At 40.5% G+C, this 24,362-nt stretch overlaps 1 long non-coding RNA gene across 1 annotated transcript; it reads right to left on the bottom strand.

Annotated features, from left to right (window-relative positions):
* Positions 1 to 3,890: 3,890 nt before the first annotated feature.
* LOC141801364 (uncharacterized) lies at positions 3,891 to 23,146 on the bottom strand. The gene is made up of 8 exons (XR_012599391.1): positions 22,594 to 23,146; positions 19,897 to 19,960; positions 19,607 to 19,678; positions 17,746 to 17,920; positions 8,423 to 8,503; positions 5,304 to 5,350; positions 4,662 to 4,781; positions 3,891 to 4,248 (listed from the first exon to the last, which is right to left on the bottom strand). It is a non-coding gene; the product is annotated as an uncharacterized LOC141801364 (long non-coding RNA).
* Positions 23,147 to 24,362: the final 1,216 nt, after the last annotated feature.

Below are 24,362 nucleotides of genomic sequence, written 5' to 3'. Positions count from 1 at the left end.
GTAATCTTCTTCTCATACAGATAAACAGCTCCTCTGTGTGTGTGTGTGTGTGTGTGTGTGTGTGTGTGTGTGTGTGTGTGTGTGTGTGTGTGTGTGATCACAGAGAGCTGAACAGGGGGACGACTTGTCAAAACAGAGAAATAAAACTTTACGTCAAATCAGAGTCTGTGATTCAAACCAAGAACCTGGAGCCACTGATCCACCTGGTGGCTGAAACGAGAATTACATCCTTAAATTTAAAAATGGTTTCCTGGAACTAATGCAACACCTTCCTCCCTGAAACACTAACCGACAACACCAGAGGAATTCATGTGTTTATTTTTTGCCTCTCAGAAATTATTCCATATTTAAGCATCAAGTATTTATTTCTTTTTTTAATGAAACATTTAATTTTATTCAACATCTTTAGTTATTTTTTTTCTTTTCCCTCCCCCCTATTTTCATCATTTAAAGAATGTTTCCACTCGGTAACAGATAAATTAAGCCTCCTGGACTCTGTTCAAACTAATCATCATTAATTCACATAAAGAGAAGTGAAAGTAGCACACCAAATAGTGCATACTTTAAATTATCAATATGTGTTTTATATACTATTATCAAATGTACTGTTATTTTTTTTTTGTCATGATACTTTGAATAATGTTATTCATTTAGTTTTTTCCTTTTTATTTGCTTATGTTAGTCTTTATTACTTTCTCTATCTGTATTATTTCTTTCTTTGTTTTGACAAACCATATGTCAAAATCTTGAAAAATGAAAACAAATATAAAGATAAATAAATAAAACATTAGAAAAATAGTATTTTACATATTTGGTTATCACTTCAGGAAAAAAAGCACAGGAAAAATTTTAAAAAACCTAATTTCTCTCCACAACTTTTATCTCTTGTTTATGGCCCAACACTGACCCCCTGTGGTCACTGGTGTAATTACATCCACCTCATCTCTTACCCTAAAGAAACCCCAGCATACAAAAGGTTAAGATACTCTTTGTTTTATGCAATTTCTTACAGTAAAATGAATTTCAAATTCAGATTTTTTTTCTCATTAACATTTCCAAATATTTGTTAAAAGATTCTTTATTGATTAATAATGTCGGAAGAGGAATGGGACAAAATCATCAACACCACTCAGACTGCTGTCTGTTCATGTCATATATATACTTTTTTTTTCTCGCTTTGCAGCTTCATCAGATATTAATAACACTTCAGAATAAATTAAATTTACATACAGGTAAAATCTCACAGGATGGGCTCTCTTAATTTTCAGAGTATTTTGATGAAAACTGGTCAAAACTGATTTCAGGTAGAAAGATTTCACTCCTTCATCCGGCAACATTTCACAGATGAAACAAACAGGTCGGTGAATAAAATATATGTTTATTGTATGTCTGCTATCAGTGTTGATATATACTAAAAAAATACTTTTTATCATCAAAATCTTTAAAGAATTATTTTTTTATGCTAAAGGTGAAATTTTTACAATTACAAAAATAATTTAAAACATAGAGATAAGTTTAAAACTTAAAAAAATACATGAAGAATGACAGTTATATCAGAAAATAACCAACAAGGGCTCTGAAAAATCTAACCTACGATCACAAATGTATAAAAGTGAGATAACTGATCACTCAGGAAGTCCTCACAGAGCATTTAATGAAAAAATAAACTTTTTATCTCAGGATAATAATCACAACAAAATGTTTTTTTTTTCCAGTTGGACCTGGAAGCTTGAATGTGGCGTAAACATCTTTATTCTGCTGCTGGCCCCTGTGTGGTGGGACAGTCCTCCTCAACTGGATCCTGCAGAGAAACAAAAAGAGACCGAAAAGGTGAAAAAGGTCAAACTGCTGATTTCTTTATGCAGTGAACTGATAATGTTTGGTCCACAAGATGAAAGAAATATCATAAAAAGACAGATTTTACATTTGAAAAACTGGAACCAACAAATGTTTGACACAATTAAACACCTTCAGAGACGCTCGAGCAATTCCCATCTGTCAGTGTTTGAGACTATAAAATACATCATCACTGTTATGACACGTAACAGTGATAACGTCTGTGATGGTAACTTTATTTAAGTCACATGCTATCTGTTAGCGGTTAGCATCTGTCGCAGGGATCTCTTCCACCGCAGAGCCACGCTGACGCCGAGGGTGGAATGGGTAACACCACTGCTCTGATCTGCCTCCTCACACCACACACACCCAGTATGAGGCACTGGGCTGCACTGGGAGAGGAGGCACACACACACACACACACACACACACACACCTATACAGGTTACGGTGGTTTATCGGGGCACTTTTCTCAAACCGGCCCAGTGGTGGTTTACGGGGACCCACCTTTCCCTTTGTCCTAGAGAGGTGCAACAAAGAAAACACTGATCCAAAAAAATTGAGAAAAATTCCTGTCTATTTATGAGTTAAATATTGCGAAAGAATCTCAAGCTATGATCACCTGACATTTCACAGGACTACGAGGACGGGGCGGGAGGAGGCGTTTCCTAGCACAGTGGTGACTCATAGGGACACCCCGGTTTATTGGGACGTATACCACACACATACACAATCTGGACAAAACCCTGGTTTGTAAGAACTACCCTGGTTTGACTGGACACTACCCACACACGCACATGTACACACAAAAAGGACAGAGGCATGGTTTGTAAGGACTTCACTGGTATAACAGGGCACTAACCATACACACAAATATACACACACAATCAGGACAAAACCCTTGTTTGTGAGGACTACACTGGTATAACAGGGCAAGAACCATACACACAAATATACACACACAATCAGGACAAAACCCTTGTTTGTGAGGACTACACTGGTATAACAGGGCACTAACCATACACACAAATATACACACACAATCAGGACAAAACCCTTGCTTGTGAGGACCTCACTGGTATAACAGGGCACGAACCATACACACAAATATACACACACAATCAGGACAAAACCCTTGATTGTGAGGACTACACTGGTATAACAGGCCACTTACCATACACACACACAATCAGGACAATCCTTTGCTTGTGAGGACCATACTGGTTTAACAGGCCACTAACCATGCACACATCAGGACAAAACCCTTGTTTGTGAGGATCCTACTTGTTCAACTGAACATTTAGATGGTAGTCTTATGTAGCAAATCTTTTACTCAAAAAGTACCACAGCATTAGCGCCACAAGTACATCTTTGAAGGGTAAATCAGGAGTTCATCTGGATGAATCTGTCTCCATTTAGCACATTGCCTGCAGTCATGTTAGGCCAGTAGTTTGAGTGACACTGCAGACAAAATATTTTTAAGTGACCGATCAACATGGGTACAAGAAGAATGCAGGCTGGCATTGGTACCTCAGTCATCTGAATTTTCAACAAATGCCCAGAGGACATCATTCATCATTTTACTTCACTGTAAGGCACAGAAAGTGCTCTGGTGCAGAGAGAAATGCTCCCCAAAAGTAAAAGTAAAATCAGCATAAGATCCCCATTAGGTGCCTCCCATTGGCCACAAACATCTATGAGCGCGGTCACACTGGCCATCCAAAACGTGCCTAAGCACGATTGCCCCCATGCAGCGCTGTTCCCCAGCCAGTACGGCCAGCGGTCACACTACCCCAATATGAACCAGACTTTAGCGAGTATCACAGACGCTAACAGCCCGCCTTCGTCATCGTGAAGCATCTGTTTACATGAAGTGTGATCTCATTAGAGTCAGCACAATGAGAAAAAGAGAGCACTGCTACAACTTTAGAGACTTTTGGACTTATGGTGAGTCGTTTTCGCCCGACACAGCCCTCACCACCGCTTTGTTTAAAATGATTGTGGTGAGATGCGCTCGTGGTGATTATACATAATGGATCGCACGTGCTGTCCGTGTGCTTGTGCTCGTGCATGAAGTAAACCGTGCCGGAGCCCACCCCTTCGAAGCGTGCTGAAACACAGAAGGGAATCGTGCTTGAGCACGGCACAGTTGCGGTCACACTGGCCTATTCAAACGTGCTTTACGGCTGAAGCGTGCTTAGGCACGGCACGATTGGCCAGTGTGACCGCGTCCTTAGTCCCTCCCATATATATCATTTGTAGGAGAAGAGCTGCCAGTATTCTAAAGAACCCCTCTCACCTTGCCTATAGACAGTTGACTGCCCTCCCCTTAGGAAAAAGGCAGTGCAGCATCAGGACCAAAACAGCCAGCCTTCTAACAGCTACTCACAGAGGTTTTCAGAACGCTCAACCCTGCAAAACATCACACACATCCAACAAGGTTTATTTATTTTAAATTTCATATTTTTATGTCGGCAATTTAAGATTTACATAATTCTTTTTTTATTGCTATTACTTTTTCTGCTGCTTTTATGTGACCCTCAGTACTAATTTCCTTCCCTTTTTTAATCTTTGTCCTGGAATGACAATAAATACACCTTAAATGAGACGTGACAACTGCTGGTTTTACTGAGTATTAAACTGTATACAACAGCAGGGAATGTCCACAGTAAGAATCGTACAACTGTACAACAATGTAGTAAAGTACAACTGTTAAAACATACAAACTTAAAACCTTGTGCTCTTAACTGAAGGCCCCGGTTATTTACAAAATCCCAAATATTAAAGACTTCTGTTTTCTAAAACTGGGTGTTCAGTAATCTTACATTGTTGGCGCTCCATCTTGCTAGCTTTCTCTTTTCAATGTGTGTCATGAAGTGTTTCATCACAGCACTGATTTTGTTCTTGCTTCATGGTCTTTTCACACATTTTTCTGGATTTCATCTCTGTCAATCAGAAGAACATGCAATATGTTAAGATTGAAGAAAATAGTCGTTCAATGTATTTTTTTAAAATAACATTTCAGCTACTAAAATATAGATTCATTATGTTATCTACAAAAGTCAAGCACTGTGATTGTTTAATTAAAATCAAAGTGAAAATAGATTATTGTGATGACACTTGGAATAACCTTAACAGCTGTGCATTTCTGGTCTTGGTGTACCACATGACTGCATTACTGACTGCAACATTGCTTTCCCTCAGATGCGCAAAAAAAGTTTTCTGCTTATCAAAGTAATGTGCTTTCAATAGTAACCATAGCAATTCTTGAAAAAGCCACATGAAAAAACAAACATCATATTTATTTGGCTACCAAGGACTGTTAGGGCAGAAATGTGTCTGTGACATGATATGTACTAAACTGAACTACACTTGAAGTTTTCTATAAACATTTTCTTATTCAACTGTGTTAACTAAATTAAGTTTAATCATCTGAGAATTAATGGAATGAATGGATGAATTCCAACCTTTGGAGCTGACGGCATCGGTCTTGGTTGCAAACTTTTCTTTTGTCCTGGAGAAGCAAGAAATGCTACTGTTAGAATAGCCAGTACAAACTTCAAACCACTTTTGGGGACATTCATTCTAAAAACAAACCACTTTACTGAAATAAAGCTGCAACTTGAACTTGACTCTGAAAGTATTTGTAGATGTGAAGAGACACCTCTTATTTAGGTAGACTAGATACACTCCTACAGTTTCATTTAGCAGACGCTTTTGCCCAAAGCAATGTACAACATAAGAAAGAATTTGGACAGAAGGGAAAGCCTTAGTGTGATAAAGTGCTAAAAGTTATTTAGCTGCTGGTGCTGCAACTAAGTGAAAGAACCACAATTAATCACTGCAGCAATATCATACAACCTTCAACAACATTCAATGATCAGTGCTGTAAATTCACTAAGAGCTGGGTCCGAGACCGTCTGACTTATTCTACCCCTGAGGACAAAGAATGGGAGGTGCTTAAGTGTTCCCTAAACAGATGAGTCTTCACACATCTCAGAGTAGAAAGGGAGTCTGGCCAGAGAGCACCAGGTGTCTTTCACAAGCAGATTGTAGTGGGCGAGAAGGAGTGTAGACCTGGATGAGGGACTCCAGGTAGGCAGGAGCCGTTCTTGTCAATGTTTTGTAAGCCAGAAGAAGAGCTTTGAATTTTATTGAAGCTGCTACTGGAAGCCAGTGAAGAAGGATTATCAGCAGGGTGACGTGCTGTTTTGGGCTGGTTAAAGACCAGACGTGCAGAGGTTTAAATGTACACGCAGGGAGGCCTGCTAGAAGGGAGCTGCAGGAGTCCATGTGTGAAATCACACGGGCCTGTACCAGAAGCTGTGTGGCCTGTTGTGTAAGGTAGAGTCTGATCCTCCTGATATTACAGAGGGCATATTGACAAGATTGAGCAATCGAGGCGACATGAACCTTAAAGGTCAGCTGGTCATCAATCATGACACCCTGATTTCTGGCAGAGTTTGTGGACACAAGTTGATTGGAATAAATCAGGACACTGATCTGTGGTTGAACCGAGGGACATGCTGGGAGGACAATGAGCTCAGTTTTGGACAGATTTAGCTAAGGGTGGTGCTCCTTCATCTATGTGGAGATATCAGCGAGACATACTGATATTTGAGCTGAGACAGTTATTTCATCAGGTGGACTAGACAGGAAAAGCTGAGTGGCTATAACAGTGGTAAGAGAAGCCATGAGAGTGAATCATTGCACCAAGTGAGGTGGTGTATAAGGAAAAGAGTAGGGGACCAAGCACTGACCTCTGGGATACCCCTGTTGGTAAGCCATGTGAGTTAGACAATTCTCCTCTCCATGACACTCTGAAGGATCTGTCTGTGAGGTAGGACTTGAACCAAAACAGCACAGATCCTGGGATGCCAAGTTCAGAGAGTGTGGAGAAGAGGATTTGATCGTTAACTGTGTCAAAAGCAGCAGACAAGTCAAGCAGTAGTAGGACAGAGGACTGGCCAGCAGCTCAAGCCAGTCGCAATGATTCTGTGACTGACTGGAGTGCAGTCTCAGTGGAGTGGTCACAGCTGAAGCCAGATTTATAGGAGTCAATCAGGTTGTTTTTCAGCAGATGTTCAGAGACTTGGTTATAGACTGTTTGCTGGAGTATTTTTGACAGGAAGGGCTGAAGTGAGACTGGCTTGTAATTTTTAGCCTGGGCTGGGTTGAAATTTGGTTTCTTGAGCAGTGGGGTGACCTGAGCTTGTTTAAAAGCTGCAGGGAAGACCCCAGATTCCAAGGAGGAATTAATGTGTGTGGCTGCAGGTTTGGTTATGGGTAAAATGGTCTGCAGGATGCTGGTAGGTAAAGGATCTAGAGGACAGGTTGTGGGTTTGGAGTTAAGGAGAAGTCTGAAGACCTCCTCCTCACTCAGATGAGCAAAAGAGCAGAGTGAGGCATAGATAGCAGGTTGGATCTGACAAAGCTGGTCAGGCTCAGAGAACTGGTTGCTGATGCTGGCCACCTTTCCACTGAAAAAAGAGGCAAACATGTCCGGAGTCAGTGCAGAGGAGGACTGAGTGGTATTTAAACAAATTGTTACAAACATACCTTTGGAACTCGTCACCTCATCCTCATTCAATACCATTCTTTTTCTTTTCCCTAAATACAAACGACTTTCACTTCCGGTCAAATAGAGTGAGCAGCAGGTAGAGGCAGCTCTGTCCTACCAAATAACACGTAACTTTCTAGACCAGCCATTATACATGTATAGGATTGTTTTTTGACCCCGGGCGATAAGACAAGACAAAACATATTCTACCATGAAGAAGGACAGCAGTCGAAGACTCACGCAAAAAAACCTGTCCAAGAATAAAGGGTGTCTCCAATACAAAGATCCCCTGTTTACATCTTCCCCGACATGAGTCCCGAGGTCGGCCAGCTGTGAGCATCCTTCAATCAGGTAAAGGTCAAGCTATGGTCCTCTGGAGTCCCATACAGCCTGTACTATCTAGCAAGACTGATAACAGTGGACGGCTCCAGACGTACATTCGACAACCTACAAGTTAACAAAAAATTCATCAAAAACCTCCCCACTACACCTGGTGATGGAATGGAATAAAAACTGCATAATTAATCGGATTAAGAGGGGGCCAAACTGTTAACTATTAGACTGAATACATGGTCATCATACAGGTTGGATTTCCCCATAGATATGCAAGTCTCAGACGGTGTCTCTAAGGTCAGGTTAGTTGAAATGAAACACTTTTTGTTTTTGTTCTCATAATTACTTTCCTTTTCTTACTTATCTTATCCTTGAAAGGAGAAATTGAAGATTCAAAATTGTATGCCACTATTTACCTTTGAGACAAGCTTCCTTTTTTTGTTGTAGTAATAATGCTAATTTTTTATATTTAATTGACTTATTTATTTTTATTTATTTATTTTTGTCATAATCAAAAGTATGAACCTGGGGGAAAGGAATTCTATTTCATTTTTAGTCACTCAATTGCATTCCTGTTGGAATTTAAAAGGAAGAAAATGTCTTTGAAAAGTATTATTCACTTTCATTAGCTGGTCTAGAAACAAAAACAAATACACTTAATGAAGTTAAGTGATAAGTCATACATCCACATACCTCTTGAAGCAGCAGACACACTTGAGAGACAGATTTTGGAGTGTCCCTTCTGGTTGCTTTTCGGCTGTCTTGCTGCTTGCTCTTTAGACATAGAAAGGTTGTTGTTAAAATTGTTCTTGAATTAAATCTTAACTGAAGAAAAAAAACAAAGAAACAGACTTTTGAAATGTCTTTTTAAAAATCATGAAAATTAATTGGTTAATTACCAGCCAATTATTTATGTTTATGATTGATTCCATCCTAACCCCAAAGTAACAGGTAATCCCACAGCCACTGGGTGCACTTTAACACTGGATTCATATAAAAAGTACATGCAATTTTAAATAACACCATTGAACAAATTCTGAGTACAGCATGATGTATGGCAAATTCCCATTATCAGACTTAAAGAAAAACATAAGTAAATAATAATAATGATTTTTTATATTTTAAAAGTGCCTTTCAAAACACCCAAGGACACTGAACATCTAATTAAAAACATACTTAAAAAGACAATGACATAAAGATAAATAAAACCAACAGACAAGCAGGAGTGACATGGAGTTAAAATGGCTCAGTGGGAGTAGAGAACGCAGTTTGAAACAGATGGGTTTTAAGTTTAGATTTAAATAGAGAAAGGGAGTCTATAATTTGATGTGCGGTGGGAGTAAGTTCCAAAGCTGAGATGGGCGGAGGGCACAGAGAGGTGGAGAGAGGAGGAAGACCTGAGGGAGCGTGAAGGGGCGGCGATGCAGATAAGTCCAGACAGGTATGGTGGGGTCAGGTTGTGGATGGCCTTAAAAGTATTCAGAAGGATTTTAAGGTGATTCTGAATTTAACCGGGAGCCAGTGAAGCTACTGGAGGACAGGGGTGATGTGGTGAAAGGAGGGTGTTCTGGTGATGATCCGGGCAGTGGAATTTTGGACCAGATGAAGCTCATGGAGGGATTTATTAGGGACACCAAAAAGAAGTGAGTTGCAATAGTCAATACGGGAGGTGACAAGGCTGTGGACCAGGACAGCAGCAGAGTGAAGAGTCAGAGAAGGACAGAGACGATTAATGCTATGTAGATGAAAATATGCAGACCAGGTTACGCTATTTATATGAGAATGAAAAGAAAGTGAGCTGTCGAGGATGACACCCAGACTTTTCACTTGAGGAGAGGGGGAGACTGTGGAGCTGTCTATGGTGATAGATAAACTGCTAGCTTTGGATAAGCTTGGTGTTATCTGCAAAAACAGTGGAAGTGGATACCGAATTTGCAGAAGATATTACCAAGAGAAAGGAGGCAGATGATGGAGAGTAGGGGCCCAGGACACAGCCCTGGGGCACACCTGAGGTAACCAGGGAAAACTGTGAAGAGAAGGATTCAAGTTGGATGAACCAAGTGCGGCCTATGAATTTGAATTTGAATTTGAATTTGAATTTATTTATTTAGAAGGATAGCCCCTTGAGATGGACCGTCTCATTTTCAAGGGGGTCCTTATGAGGTAGGAGTGAATCCAGTGCCAGGGAAAAGCCTATATCTGCTTCCTCCTCCATAAGGACACAAGCATTATTGCCTGCAATAGCTATCTATGGCTTTATTACACATTACCAGAGGCATTGGTGGGCTCATCAGTCGTAATTTATTGATTTTCTGCTGAAAATACATAAAGGCCATTAGCATCTTCAGCAAGAAGATACGTAATCAGTGCCTTACTTTGGTAGTTGCAATGAGTGTTTGTTTCTACAGGGGGGCAAAAAAGTATTCAGTCAGCTACTAATTTTCCAAGTTCTCCTACTTGGGGTGACTCGATGAGATGAGAGAGGTCTGTAATTTTCATCAGAGATACACTGATACTTATTTGTAAACAAGCTACAAGGTGCCCTCTTCCTGTGGACGAGGACCCAAATTATGGTGGAAAAAAAATATTTGGTCTCCCACAAAAACAAGCAAGATTTCTGCCTCTCACAGACCTGACTTCTTCTTTAAGAAGCTCTTATGTCCTCCACTTGTTACCTGTATTAATGGCACCTGTTTTAACTGGTTATCTGTATAAAAGACACCTGTCCACAGCCTCAAACAGTCAGACTCTAAACTCAACTATGGCCAAGACCAAAGAGCTGTCCAAGGACAACGGGAAGGACACTGTAGACCTGCACCAGGCTGGGTAGAGTGAATCTACAATTGGCAAGCAATGGTGTTGATAAATCAACTGTGTGAGCAACTGGAAGATAATGGAAGACACATAAGACCATCGATAATCTCCCTCCATCTGAGGCCCCACACAAGATCTCATCCCGTAGGGTCAAAATGATCATAAGAACGGTAAGAAAAAGTCCCAGAACTACACAGAGGGACCTCATGAATGACCTGCAGGGAGCTGGGACCAAAGTAACAAAGGCTACAATCAGTTCCACACTATGCTCAGAGGGACTCAAATCCTGCAGAGCCAGGCATGCCCCCCTGTGTAAGCCAGTAAATGTCCTGGCCCATCTGAAGTTTGCCAGAGAGCACATGGATGATCCAGAAGAGGATTGGGAGACTATCATGTGGTCGGATAAAACCAAAATAGAACTTTTTGGTAAAAACTCAACCAGTGGTGTTAAGGGGAAGAAGATTGATAAGTACGGCCCAAAAACACCATTCCTACTGTGAAGCATGGGGGTGGAAACCTCATGCTTTGGGACTGTTTTTCTGCAAAAGGGACAGGATGAGTAATCCATGTAAGGGAGAGAGTAAATAGGGCCAAGTACCATGAAATTTTAAGTCAGGTAAACACCTGCTTGATGCCTAATCAACATAAAACTTACTTTGTGAAGACGTGTGGGGGAGGGGAGCCTATAAGAGGTGTCCTTATAATGCAGGTTAGTCAGGTGAACAACTGATACACATCTTAGCTTGCTGCTGGATCTATATAAAACTTACTTTGTGAAGACGTGTGGGGGAGGGAAGCCTATAAGAGGTGGTGTTTCCTAAGCACCAATTTTTGAGCACCTGTGGACAGTTCTTTGTCTCTAAGATCACGAAGAGTTAGTGCTGAGTAAGACACTGGCCTAGAACTAGCACCAGCACCAGTAAAGTAGAAAAAAGGTATATGTGAAGATGTTTGGGTATGTGGAAGGAGACCTAAGAAGAGGTGTCCTTATAATGCAGGTTAGTCAGGTGAACAACTGAGACACACAACTAGGCTTGCTGCCAAATCTACATAAAACTTACTTTGTGAAGACGTGTGGGGGAGGGGAGCCTAAAAGAGGTGTCCTAATAATGCAGGTTAGTTAGGTGAACAACTGATACACATCTCAGCCTGATGCTGGATCTATATAAAACTTACTTTGTGAAGACGTGTGGGGGAGGGGAGCCTATGAGAGGTGTCCTTATAATGCAGGTTAGTCAGGTGAACAACTGATACACATCTCAGCCTGATGCTGGATCTATATAAAACTTACTTTGTGAAGACGTGTGGGGGAGGGGAGCCTATGAGAGGTGTCCTTAAAATGCAGGTTAGTCAGATAAACACCTGACACACAACACAGCTTGCTACCTAATCAACATGAAACTTACTTTTACCCTTTTTTCACCAGTGCAAGTTGCTGGTGCTAGTGGTTCTGCTTAGTTGATTCAAATCACATTCTCCTAAGAATAGGTTTGGTTTTCCAAAGGGCAAAGAGCCAAGTCAGGGCCATGCCATTATGTCATTTATAAACTTCAGTTAGTCACTGCCTACTTAACTGCTCTGGGGCGAGGTAGTTGGTGTTGGCTGCCGGTGTATAGGGCAAGAGACGGCAATAGAGTTGGAGCTCGGAGCTTGCAACTAGGCAGAGATTTGTTTTACAATACTTGTTTCTGACAGTGTGCTTCACGCATGTGTTTATGTCAGTTAATGGAGCGTATCTCTGCCCTGTGCAATTCAGAGCAGGGGAATAATGTAAACACACATACACATGGCAAAAGTGAACCCCATCATGTAAATTAGATAAATAATATCAGACTGTTAAGTCTGTTAAATAAAATGATGAGGTATAGACCTGATCTATAAGAGACAATGCATTTAATTCAATTTCTCCTCCAGTTCAAGCTTTACACAAGTAAACACCAAGATCCAACAGACAACTCATTGAGCAGCATGCCTTTTCAAGAATGATAAATAGCATTTGGCCTTTTAGTTTGTTAAATAAAATAATAAGATATAGACCTGATCTGTAAAAGCGGCGACAAATCAGTGCTTTAACTTTGCCTTCATCTCAAATAATGGATAAGGAAACAAAACAACTCAACCGGCAGCCTTCCTTCAGACTTTTTTTTACAATGACTGTTTTTTTTTACACTGATCTTTGGTCATTGTTCCACAGTGATTGGCTCTGGCCCAGGTTAAAGTTGGTGTTTCTTAAGCACCAATTTTTGAGCACCTGTGGACAGTTCTTTGTCTCTAAGATCACAAAGAGTTAGTGCTGAGTAAGACACTGGCCTAGAACTAGCACCAGCACCAGTAAAGTAGAAAAAGGTATATGTGAAGATGTTTGGGTGTGTGGAAGGAGGCCTAAGAAGAGGTGTCCTTTTTATGCACATTAGTCAGGTGAACAACTGAGACACACAACTAGGCTTGCAGCCAAATCTACATAAAACTTACTTTGTGAAGGTGTGTCGAGAAAAGGGGGCCTAAAAAGAGGTGTCCTTATAATGCAGGTTAGTCAGGTGAACAACTGATACACAACTCAGCTTGCTGCTGAAACTACATAAAACTTACTTTGTCAAAATATGTGGGGGAGGGGAGCCTAAAAACGAGGTGTCCTTATAATGCAGGTTAGTCAGGTGAACAACTGATACACAACTCAGCTTGCTGCTGAAACTACATGAAACTTACTATGTCAAAATATGTGGGGGAGGGGAGCCTAAAAACGAGGTGTCCTTATAATGCAGGTTAGTCAGATAAACACCTGACACACAACTCAGCTTGCAACCTGGATCCACATTAAACTTGCTTTGTCAAAATATGTGGGGGAGGGGAGCCTAAAAACGAGGTGTCCTTATAATGCAGGTTAGTCAGGTGAACAACTGAGACACACAACTAGGCTTGCTGCCAAATCTACATAAAACTTACTTTGTGAAGACGTGTGGGGGAGGGGAGCCTAAAAGAGGTGTCCTTATAATGCAGGTTAGTCAGGTGAACAACTGATACACATCTCAGCCTGATGCTGGATCTATATAAAACTTACTTTGTGAAGACGTGTGGGGGAGGGGAGCCTATGAGAGGTGTCCTTATAATGCAGGTTAGTCAGATAAACACCTGACACACAACACAGCTTGCTACCTAATCAACATGAAACTTACTTTTACCCTTTTTTCACCAGTGCACGTTGCTGGTGCTAGTGGTTCTGCTTAGTTGATTCAAATCACATTCTCCTAAGAATAGGTTTGGTTTTCCAAAGGGCAAAGAGCCAAGTCAGGGCCATGCCATTATGTCATTTATAAACTTCAGTTAGTCACTGCCTACTTAACTGCTCTGGGGCGAGGTAGTTGGTGTTGGCTGCCGGTGTATAGGGCAAGAGACGGCAATAGAGTTGGAGCTCGGAGCTTGCAACTAGGCAGAGATTTGTTTTACAATACTTGTTTCTGACAGTGTGCTACACGCATGTGTTTATGTCAGTTAATGGAGCGTATCTCTGCCCTGTGCAATTCAGAGCAGGGGAATAATGTAAACACACATACACATGGCAAAAGTGAACCCCATCATGTAAATTTGATAAATAATATCAGACTGTTAAGTCTGTTAAATAAAATGATGAGGTATAGACCTGATCTATAAGAGACAATGCATTTAATTCAATTTCTCCTCCAGTTCAAGCTTTACACAAGTAAACACCAAGATCCAACAGACAACTCATTGAGCAGCATGCCTTTTCAAGAATGATAAATAGCATTTGGCCTTTTAGTTTGTTAAATAAAATAATAAGATATAGACCTGATCTGTAAAAGCGGCGACAAATCAGTGCTTTAACTTTGCCTTCATCTCAAATAATGGATAAGGAAACAAAACAACTCAACCGGCAGCCTTCCTTCAGACTTTTTTTTACAATGACTGTTTTTTTTTACACTGATCTTTGGTCATTGTTCCACAGTGATTGGCTCTGGCCCAGGTTAAAGTTGGTGTTTCTTAAGCACCAATTTTTGAGCACCTGTGGACAGTTCTTTGTCTCTAAGATCACAAAGAGTTAGTGCTGAGTAAGACACTGGCCTAGAACTAGCACCAGCACCAGTAAAGTAGAAAAAGGTATATGTGAAGATGTTTGGGTATGTGGAAGGAGGCCTAAGAAGAGGTGTCCTTTTTATGCACTTTAGTCAGGTGAACAACTGAGACACACAACTAGGCTTGCAGCCAAATCTACATAAAACTTACTTTGTGAAGGTGTGTCGGGAAAAGGGGGCCTAAAAAGAGGTGTCCTTATAATGCAGGTTAGTCAGGTGAACAACTGATACACAACTCAGCTTGCTGCTGAAACTACATAAAACTTACTTTGTCAAAATATGTGGGGGAGGGGAGCCTAAAAACGAGGTGTCCTTATAATGCAGGTTAGTCAGGTGAACAACTGATACACAACTCAGCTTGCTGCTGAAACTACATGAAACTTACTATGTCAAAATATGTGGGGGAGGGGAGCCTAAAAACGAGGTGTCCTTATAATGCAGGTTAGTCAGATAAACACCTGACACACAACTCAGCTTGCAACCTGGATCCACATTAAACTTGCTTTGTCAAAATATGTGGGGGAGGGGAGCCTAAAAACGAGGTGTCCTTATAATGCAGGTTAGTCAGGTGAACAACTGAGACACACAACTAGGCTTGCTGCCAAATCTACATAAAACTTACTTTGTGAAGGTGTGTGGGGGAGGGGAGCCTATAAGAGGTGTCCTTATAATGCAGGTTAGTCAGGTGAACAACTGATACACAACTCAGCTTGCTGCTGGAACTACATAAAACTTACTTTGTGAAGATATGTGGGGGAGGGGAGCCTAAAAGAGGTGTCCTTATAATGCAGGTTAGTCAGATAAACGCTGACACAGAGCTGCATATCGCAGACATGAGTAGTACGTCTGCCAGATGCTGGTTGTTTTTTTTTAATTTTTTTTAAAACTCCAGTGACAAATGTTTATCACAAATTTCTTCCAAATTAAAAAAAAATGTTTGGAGTCTTAGAGTTTTCACTGATTTTAAAGTGTTGAAATTATTGTTTATAAGATTTAGTTTTTTAGTATCTTAGAATTTAAATTAAAGTCTTCAACCTTAAATACTTAAGAAGAATGTCCTTTTAATTTAAAACCATTTTGTGTTTTGCTTAAATACCAATCAGTGTAATTACGTAAACTTTATCAGCAGAGTGATTTGAGTTGTTATAGTAGACTGCTTGCAGATTCCTTGATGGAAATGTCAACAACGCTGTGTCCAGTCAGCGCTTTGCATTGTGACAAACCGTACAGGAGTAGACTGGTCTGGTGCATACTGTGGATTTTTTGGTAACTCCGAATACCATCTGGGTATTTTTGGCGTCCTGTAAATCTTAGTTGTCTGTATACTCCATACTACTAGGGAAAGGTACCTTTACAGTTTCGTTGTACTTTGCACCAGAGTCCTGCGATTAGTCGTTTTTTTTTTCCCGGGTTTGGATCTGGGTGGAAAATATAACATGCAGGTCGAGTCGCGGGTTTTAGTTTGACACATCAAAATGAATATAAAATAATAATAAATACAATAAAATAAAAACGTAAGTTGTAAGCTGGTTGTAAGGCTGTGACCATATAGCCACACTATCCAGTTCTTGTAATACATCCATGGTTGTGACTAGGGGTGTAAATCACCAGTTTCATGACGATACGATACAATATCGATTCTTAGGACAACGATATGATATTTGCCGATATCACAAAGTCTGTCACGATATGATATGATACTATTCAGGGGCCTTCGATCGATTTAAGACGATATTATGTCCTCACTGAACATAATCAGCAACATTTCACCTGAGGCAAGAAAGAAATACAAAACAATTTTGATAGTTTTATTTCTGAAATGTGGAACGATGTGCTGACCTTTAGGTATGATAGTTTGTCGAGGATTATAGCCATCTGTATGATCTAATTATGTTTTAAAATTAAAACTGGTTAAATTCAGGTAAGGTGCTTTTTGGCCCCCACAATTACCTTATGGGTCTTACTGTTATACTGTAATGTTTGATTATTATATCAAGTAATGATGCAACACTATAATTAAAAATTACTGATCACATAAACTTTATTATTGACCTCCAACATTTGACCATTTTCTATCAAACCAAAAATGTGAAGCTTTGTTTTTAATTAAACCCAAACATTTCTATTGTTCAACATTAGAACTATCAACTTAACGAACTTAACATTGATAGTTTTTTTTTTTACTGTGATGCCTGATAAGCACAGTTTGTATGTCAGTGTGATCAGACTTTGTTTCACTGTGTAATAGTGGATGTGGAGGAGGAATGACACTAAGCTCTCGCCGTTTTACTTTTTAACTGTATGAAGTTTCATGAATCAGTGGCTACAAAATCAAATTATAAGATAACTCACTGCAGTTGTGTGATGATGCACTCCTGTCTTGTGTGCAGCCTGCATCCTCTGCAGTCAGGTCGACCGTATACAGGAAAGCTATTTTATGATTGGCGGATATGTCTGGCTCTCTTTTAGCTCTGTGATGCTAACAGCGTCTTGCTACACGTTCGCCTACAGCGGTGTGACTCGTTGGGTGCTAAACAGAACATTTTACAGCAGGAGAAATATCAGGCGTGACGTGTCAGAAAGTGAAAAGGTTCAAATGTGTGTCTCATACGCTGAGTGCGTGAGGCCTGAGAGGAAACTTCAGAACGACTCGCCGTTGGACGGAGACGGACACGCATGTCCAGTCGGGATTTCAAAATAAAGGCGTACATTAACGACCACAATGATGATGGATGTTTAGACTTTCCATCGATGTGATTGGATCATTGCTTAACCAATCGATGTATCGATGTATATCGATGGATCATTACACCCCTAGTTGTGACATGATCACTGCTCGTACCTGCTGAGTGTTGCTTAAGTCTGGACAAAAAGTAAGTCTACTATTGCACATGTAAAGGTCCTTTTAAGAGATTAAAAGTTTAAAAGCATTGAGCGTAAAAACCGAGTGATTTTACAGTTGTATGTGAGAAGATCACAGAGGGTTGATGATGGAGCTGAAGTCAGGCTTTTATTGGAAGAGTTGCTTCATTGAGGTGCGTTGTTTACTCACTGGCATCTGAACTATGGCGATATGCCGTTCAATTTTCAGACAATATGACCCGAAATGATTACCTCAAATACAGTTGCAGGTCGGGCTGCGGGTCGGGCTGTGGGTCGGGTTTCAACGGGTCGGATCAGGTTGCGGTACTAATCAGGCTAATGAGCAGGTTTGCGGTTCGGGTGCAGGTTTGTACGTCGGGGTGGGGCGGATCTTGAAAATTGGACCCGTGCAGGACTCTGCTTTGCACTGCAATGACAAATAAAGTCCTATTCTTTTCAATTCTTTCACATTTGAAACAATATGGTACCTGGCAATCGGTACTGGTACTCAAAGTACCAATTTTATGTACTTTCTGTGTTTGTGTGGTAAGAAATATCAATTTGTTTAATAAAACTTTTTTTATTTAAATTATTTCTTCTTCACTATATATCCTTGCAATGCTCTGTTCACGTCCAGCATGGAAAATTGCCAACTCTTCTGACATAACATGCTGGATGTCACAGAATTTCCTTCAATGAAATCTCAATAAGACGGGGGTTCTGATTGTTGGCCCTGATTCTAGAGGAATTAAGAAACATCTAGGGTCACTTTCCAATAATGTTACTACCAGCTGTAAAAACCTGGGTGTCATCTTTGATGAGAACCTCAGTCTGAACCAGCATGTCAACCTAGTTGTACAGTCTTGTTTTATGCAGCTTTCAAAACTAAGGCCATTTTTATCTAGAAAAAATCTTGAGGTTGTCATTCATGCTTTTATTTCCTCTCGTTTGGACTACTGCAACTCTCTGTACACATGCTTAAACCAGCACAGAGTGCAGAGGTTGCAGCTTGTCCAAAATGCAGCAGCACGACTCCTCACAGGAACAAAAAAGAGAGAGCACATAACTCCTGTTTTAGCTTCTCTCCATTGGCTCCCCATTCATTTTAGAATTGATTTCAAGATTTTATTGCTGACTTTTAGAGCACGCTCCGGTCTAGCTCCTAACTATATTTCTGGTCTCCTCAGGCCATATGTGTTCGGTCGTACCTTGAGATCCTCAGCCAAGACCCTGCTCGCCGTGCCGAGGTCGAGGCTGAGGACTAGAGGTGACCGGGCCATCTCTGTCAAAGCACCCATCCTATGGAATAGCCTGCCCGAGGAGATCAGAATGGCAGACTCTTTGTCCTCGTTTAAGTCTCTTTTAAAAACTTATTTTTACAGATGTGCTTTTACTGGAGATTTTAGCTGAGCGCGTTTTAATTGTTGAACTGCTGCTTCAATACGACAGTGTTACGGGCAGCTTCTTATATCCTTTAACTCTTGTTGTCTTAATTGTTTTACCCTTTTATTGCTTTTATTTTAAAGATGCTATTTCCTTATTTAATGTATTATTTATTCTTTTTTATTGTCTTCTCTGTTGCGCCTCACATTTCTCTCTTTATTCTCTCTGTCATTTCCTCTCTTAATTCTTTTAATGCCCATTTTTATTATGTAAAGCACTAAGTAACACTAAGCACTAAGAAACACTTGTTCTATATAAATAAAGTTTATTATTATTATTATTATTATTATTCTACTCATTCACAGTCACAAGGATGCATTTAGGTACCCAAACATGGCACCTTTTGATTTTACATGAATCGGTACCCTGTACTTTTGACAGAAATCTGGTCGGTACCTATAAAAGTACCTAATTCGGTACCCATCCCTACATACTACCTACTGCATTTGGGCCAAATCAGTATGCACAGTTGGTATAGTATGCAAATATGGAAACAGTCTATAAGTTTGTTCTTGTCCTCACAGGCCACTGCTTTCTGACAGTCCTGAGCTGTATCAGGTAGTTAAAAACATTCAACACTGTGAAGACTCCTGAATACTGTCATGACCAAACAGAACTGAATTATGATTGGATGTAAAAGCATGACATTCAAAAAATACAGGCAACTTACCATGTATAGACCACCTTCAATGGCCCAGGATCAGGACTGACCCCTGTCATCTCAGCATCACTCCCACCAAGGCTTCCTGTGTGAGCCAATGACAAAACCAAATTTGAAATTTTTTGAAGCAAAAACAATTCTCGTTGATTCAACAAACAATATTTCATGACACTGGCCATGTTGATAGCAGAAATGTTAGCTAATATTTCAGCAGGGAAGAAGAAAGACAGGAGTAGTGAGCCTAGAATACATACCCAAAGGGCCAATAACATTTTTGACATATTAAGCCCAGTTAGTACTTGCCTATTTTGGTGCTGGCTCACTTTCATTGACCTTCAGGTCACTTTGCTCTTCACAAGGTGCCTGAAATAGCAAAGGGAAAATGCACTGTCTCTCAAAATGCTATCACTTAGTTGAGATTGAGGAAAAAAAGTAGGATTCAGTGAGGTAGAAAATAATTTACAGGCTGACAAATTTCTACACATCACAAAGATTATTCCATTCACTCACATTTATACCTGGCAGAACAGCTGCCAAGAGCAGTTTGGGGTAAGGTATCTTGCCTAACCAGGACAGACTCTTGACTGTTGAAGCTAAAATTGAACTTGCAGTCTTACAGTTACAACATGCCTTAATACCAACTGAGCCACAGCCGCCCAATCTCATTAGGCGATATGCAATTCTTTTTATACTGATGATTTCATGAAGAATCCACAGGCTCTGAGGCTCAGTAGAATTTGAGGTCACTCTTAAAATTCTTAAATACATATGAGAGGGTTTGTTTCAAAACTCCAAAGTTTCCTTCTTTCCTCCACTTGCGTGGTTTACTTGTGTCTTAGTCCCTCCCACCAGAGATGCATGAGAGAGACGCAAGGAAATGAAGAGAGGGGAGAGGAATCGTGGCGATTTGTTTTAAGAGCATTGAGACATCCTTTCCTCTGGATGTATTTCACTGATGACAGCAGCAGCTGATCACCTCTAGATCATCTGTCAGTCAGCTCTAACAGCTGTTTGTGTGTCTGCACATGTGCACTGTAATAACTAATAAGACAAACAGTAACAGAGCTTTGTTTGTTCCTGTGATCTGTTTAACACGTTCCCATGGAGAAAATCTGCTCTCTGTTTATTCTGTGTGCTGTTTAGAACCACACGGATCACTTTACCTGTAAAATGCATCATTTTTAGAGTAATTATTCACTGACACTGACAGGAGGCAGTGGCTGCAGCAGAGAAAACAATGAAAAAGTAGGCCAAATAAAACCAGCCACCTTTGCAGCATAGCCAAAAAATGTCACTGTGAGTGTGTCTCAAAGCAATAAACTACAGTCTCCTCTCTCCTCTGTGCCACAAAGAGTACTTCCCAATCGCCATATTAATGCTGTCCCAAAGTGATAATTGTGCTCGGAGGAGAGAGGAGGGAGGCAGAAGAAGACTGACCGGAGGAGCTATGATCGAGGAAACAGGAGAGCTGGCTTTTCTGAAGTCTCTTCACTGACAGACATGCCCCCATTTGGAATATCACTCTCTGATCGGACGCTGCAGCGGCTCAGACTTCTCTACATGAAACTTCACAAACACAACAGAGTTTAATGAGAGAAAAGACGAGCTGAAAACAGGCACTGAGGATTGATCGGTAACAGGTCATAGAGCTGGGATTAAAAAAAGTGTTTGTTGTGAGTTTAAAGCACAAAACACTGAACACAACCATCATGAAATCAATGTAACGGGAGTTTAATACCAAACACTGACACAATAAACTAGCTTATATTAATAAGGGTCAGAGTTAACAATGATGATCTAGATAAAGACTGAATAATTACTCTAAAAATGATGCATTTTACAGGTAAAGTGATCCGTGTGGTTCTAAACAGCACACAGAATAAACAGAGAGCAGATTTTCTCCATGGGAACGTGTTAAACAGATCACAGGAACAAACAAAGCTCTGTTACTGTTTGTCTTATTAGTTATTACAGTGCACATGTGCAGACACACAAACAGCTGTTAGAGCTGACTGACAGATGATCTAGAGGTGATCAGCTGCTGCTGTCATCAGTGAAACACATCCAGAGGAAAGGATGTCTCAATGCTCTTAAAACAAATCGCCTTGATTCCTCTCCCCTCTCTTCATTTCCTTGCGTCTCTCTCGTGCATCTCTGGTGGGAGGGACTAAGGACGTGGTCACACTGGCCAATCGTGCCGTGCCTAAGCACGCTTCAGCCGTAAAGCACGTTTGGAATAGCAAGTGTGACTGCAACTGTGCCGTGCTCAAGCACGATTCCCTTCCGTGCTTCGGCATGCTTCGAAGAGGTGGGCTTCGGCACGGTTTACTTCACGCACGAGCACAAGCACGCGGACAGCACGTGCGATCTTAATATTAGTCCAAAAGTCTCTAAAGTTGTAGCAGTGCTCTCTGTGTCTCATTGTGCTGACTCTGATGAGATCGCGCTTCATGTAAACAAATGCTTCACGATGACGAAGGCGGGCAGTGCGCGTGTCTGATACCCGCTAAAGTCTGGTTCATAATGGGGTGGTGTGACCGCCGGCCGTACTCTCCAGCTGGGGATCGGCGCTGCAGGGGGGCAATCGTGCTTAAGCACAGCACGTTTTGGAGGGCCAGTGTGACCCTGTCCTAAGACACAAGACGCAAGTGGAGGAAAGAAGGAAACTTTGGAGCTTTGAAACAAACCCTCTCATATGTATTTAAGAATTTTAAGAGTGACCTCAAATTCCACTGAGCCTCAGAGCCTGTGGATTCTTCATGAAATCATCACAGAATTTATCAGTTTTGATGGAATCTAATATTTTGCTCTGATGAATCAGAATACATTTTGGTGAAAAGAGTCGCATTTTGACTGATGTCATATCTTAGGGCCAAAGTTGATCTTACTCTATTAAGAACTAACTTTTATTAATTCCTAACTTTTACACCAGGCTACAATAGCAATTCTATGACACAAAGAAAGACAAACTTCAATATAATGAGTGAAAAACTTACCTTTAAAGTTGTCGACAAATGTTCCTTCTTGGAGAGCTTAATCTCTTCCCTCAATGATATGTTCCAGTGCATCTTGTTCAGGAGTATCCTCTGCTGCTGCTCCTCCTCTCAGTCATCTTTGCTGTTATGCCAAGACAATAGCATTCAATTTCAGACATACTTTAGTAAATGGATGATGGCTTGTAAATGTTTAGAATGTATAAATCCTTCAGTAATATTTAAAACATATAAATATGTAGTGGTAGTTTGGTAGATATAAGCACCAACGGTAATACGCACCCTACTCATAAAAGCTACTGAATATTATGGAAGCAAAGTTAGATCAGTCTCACAAAACCAGGAGGGTAGGCAGTGTTCTAAAATTGCATTGTCAGGACTAAATATGGTGGACTAACCTGACACCTTTCATCCCAAGAAAAGCAGCTCTCTATCCTGTGATTTTTACTTTATATGCATAACAGAGACATATGCAAAGGCCAAAACTTGTATAAACCTTTCTCTACAACTTTATTGGTATTTAAAGCTAATAACATTTAAAGGCAAACAAAACCTGTCTTCCCTCATTGACATTTACACGTCAGTTATTCCCTGAGTTTTTGACCACCACAAAACGACATGTTTTTTCATTCAGCCCCCTCCCTCATCTCAGCAGACTGATCTGATGTGACCTTTAGGGGACCCGATGTTTCATGGAGACACTTTTCTTAGTTAAGCTTTGCCTCAAACAAACTTATTTAGTTAAGTTACTTAAGGGTCAGCTACCTCTGTCGCACAAAAGAAAACTCAAAAGGAAAAAGGACCACGTTGCAGATTAAACAAAAAGTATTTCATTTACCAAAATGGGCAAAAATAAAACTTAAACAAAATCCAACTGAAAATGAAAAATCACTGGGAGGTTGGTGACACAGGAGGCAAACGTTTTACAATGCACAGACAACAAGAGGGAGAGAAACACAGAGACTGAAGTCACAGGGACAATCAGACACACCTGTGAAAGAACACACAGGTGAGGATGATCAGGGTCATCACAAGGACAAACTCAGGAAGCAAAAACTAGAGGCACACAGGGGCAAAGACTACAAAATAAAACAGGGAACAATAAAAACTTGACACTGAGAAGTGTGCAGACACAGAGGGAACCAGAAACACTAAGAAACAATCACAACACTGAAAACTAAAAGTTAAGAGAAGAAAACACAGGGATTACAGAGGCAAAGATCAAGAAATAAAATAAAAACCATTATTTCCCTTAGTCTTAGTCTAAATCCCATCATTAACACATTTCTATTTCCAAATCATCATCATCAATGATGAACATGTCTCACCTGCTCCATCTCAGCTGATGTGAAGCAAACCAACATACTTTAAACACTTCTATCTTCATGAGGCTTTGGCTCACCAACTAAAAATGTTTATATCCAGAAAGATTAATTTGTTGACACCTTAACCATGGCCTCCACACATTGCTGGGATTAATTATTAATGAAATATGAACCCAAAACTGTGTGCTAGTACAGAGGGGATTTTTCAGGTCGAGCGAGGTGCAGAATGCATGAGGAGAGAGAGCGGCGCACTAACAGCTGATCTGATGAGGAGCAAAACCCGACACAACTTTTAACACTTCTATCTTCAAGAGGCCTTGGTCCACAAACAAACAACACATATCCTCGGAAAGCTTAACTTATTGAGACCTTAACCATGGCCTCCACATGTTGGTGGGATCAATAATTAATGAATTATGAATCAAAAACGGGGCGCTGGTTAAGAGT

The sequence above is a fragment of the Halichoeres trimaculatus genome, unplaced genomic scaffold (assembly GCF_033239565.1).
Source record: "Halichoeres trimaculatus isolate MK-OKI-2021-1 unplaced genomic scaffold, fHalTri1.1 fHalTri1_scaffold_1, whole genome shotgun sequence".
NCBI classification, from domain to species: domain Eukaryota; kingdom Metazoa; phylum Chordata; class Actinopteri; order Labriformes; family Labridae; genus Halichoeres; species Halichoeres trimaculatus.
The sequence above is the reverse complement of the archived record's forward strand: the minus strand, read 5'-3'. Positions and strand labels throughout refer to the sequence as shown.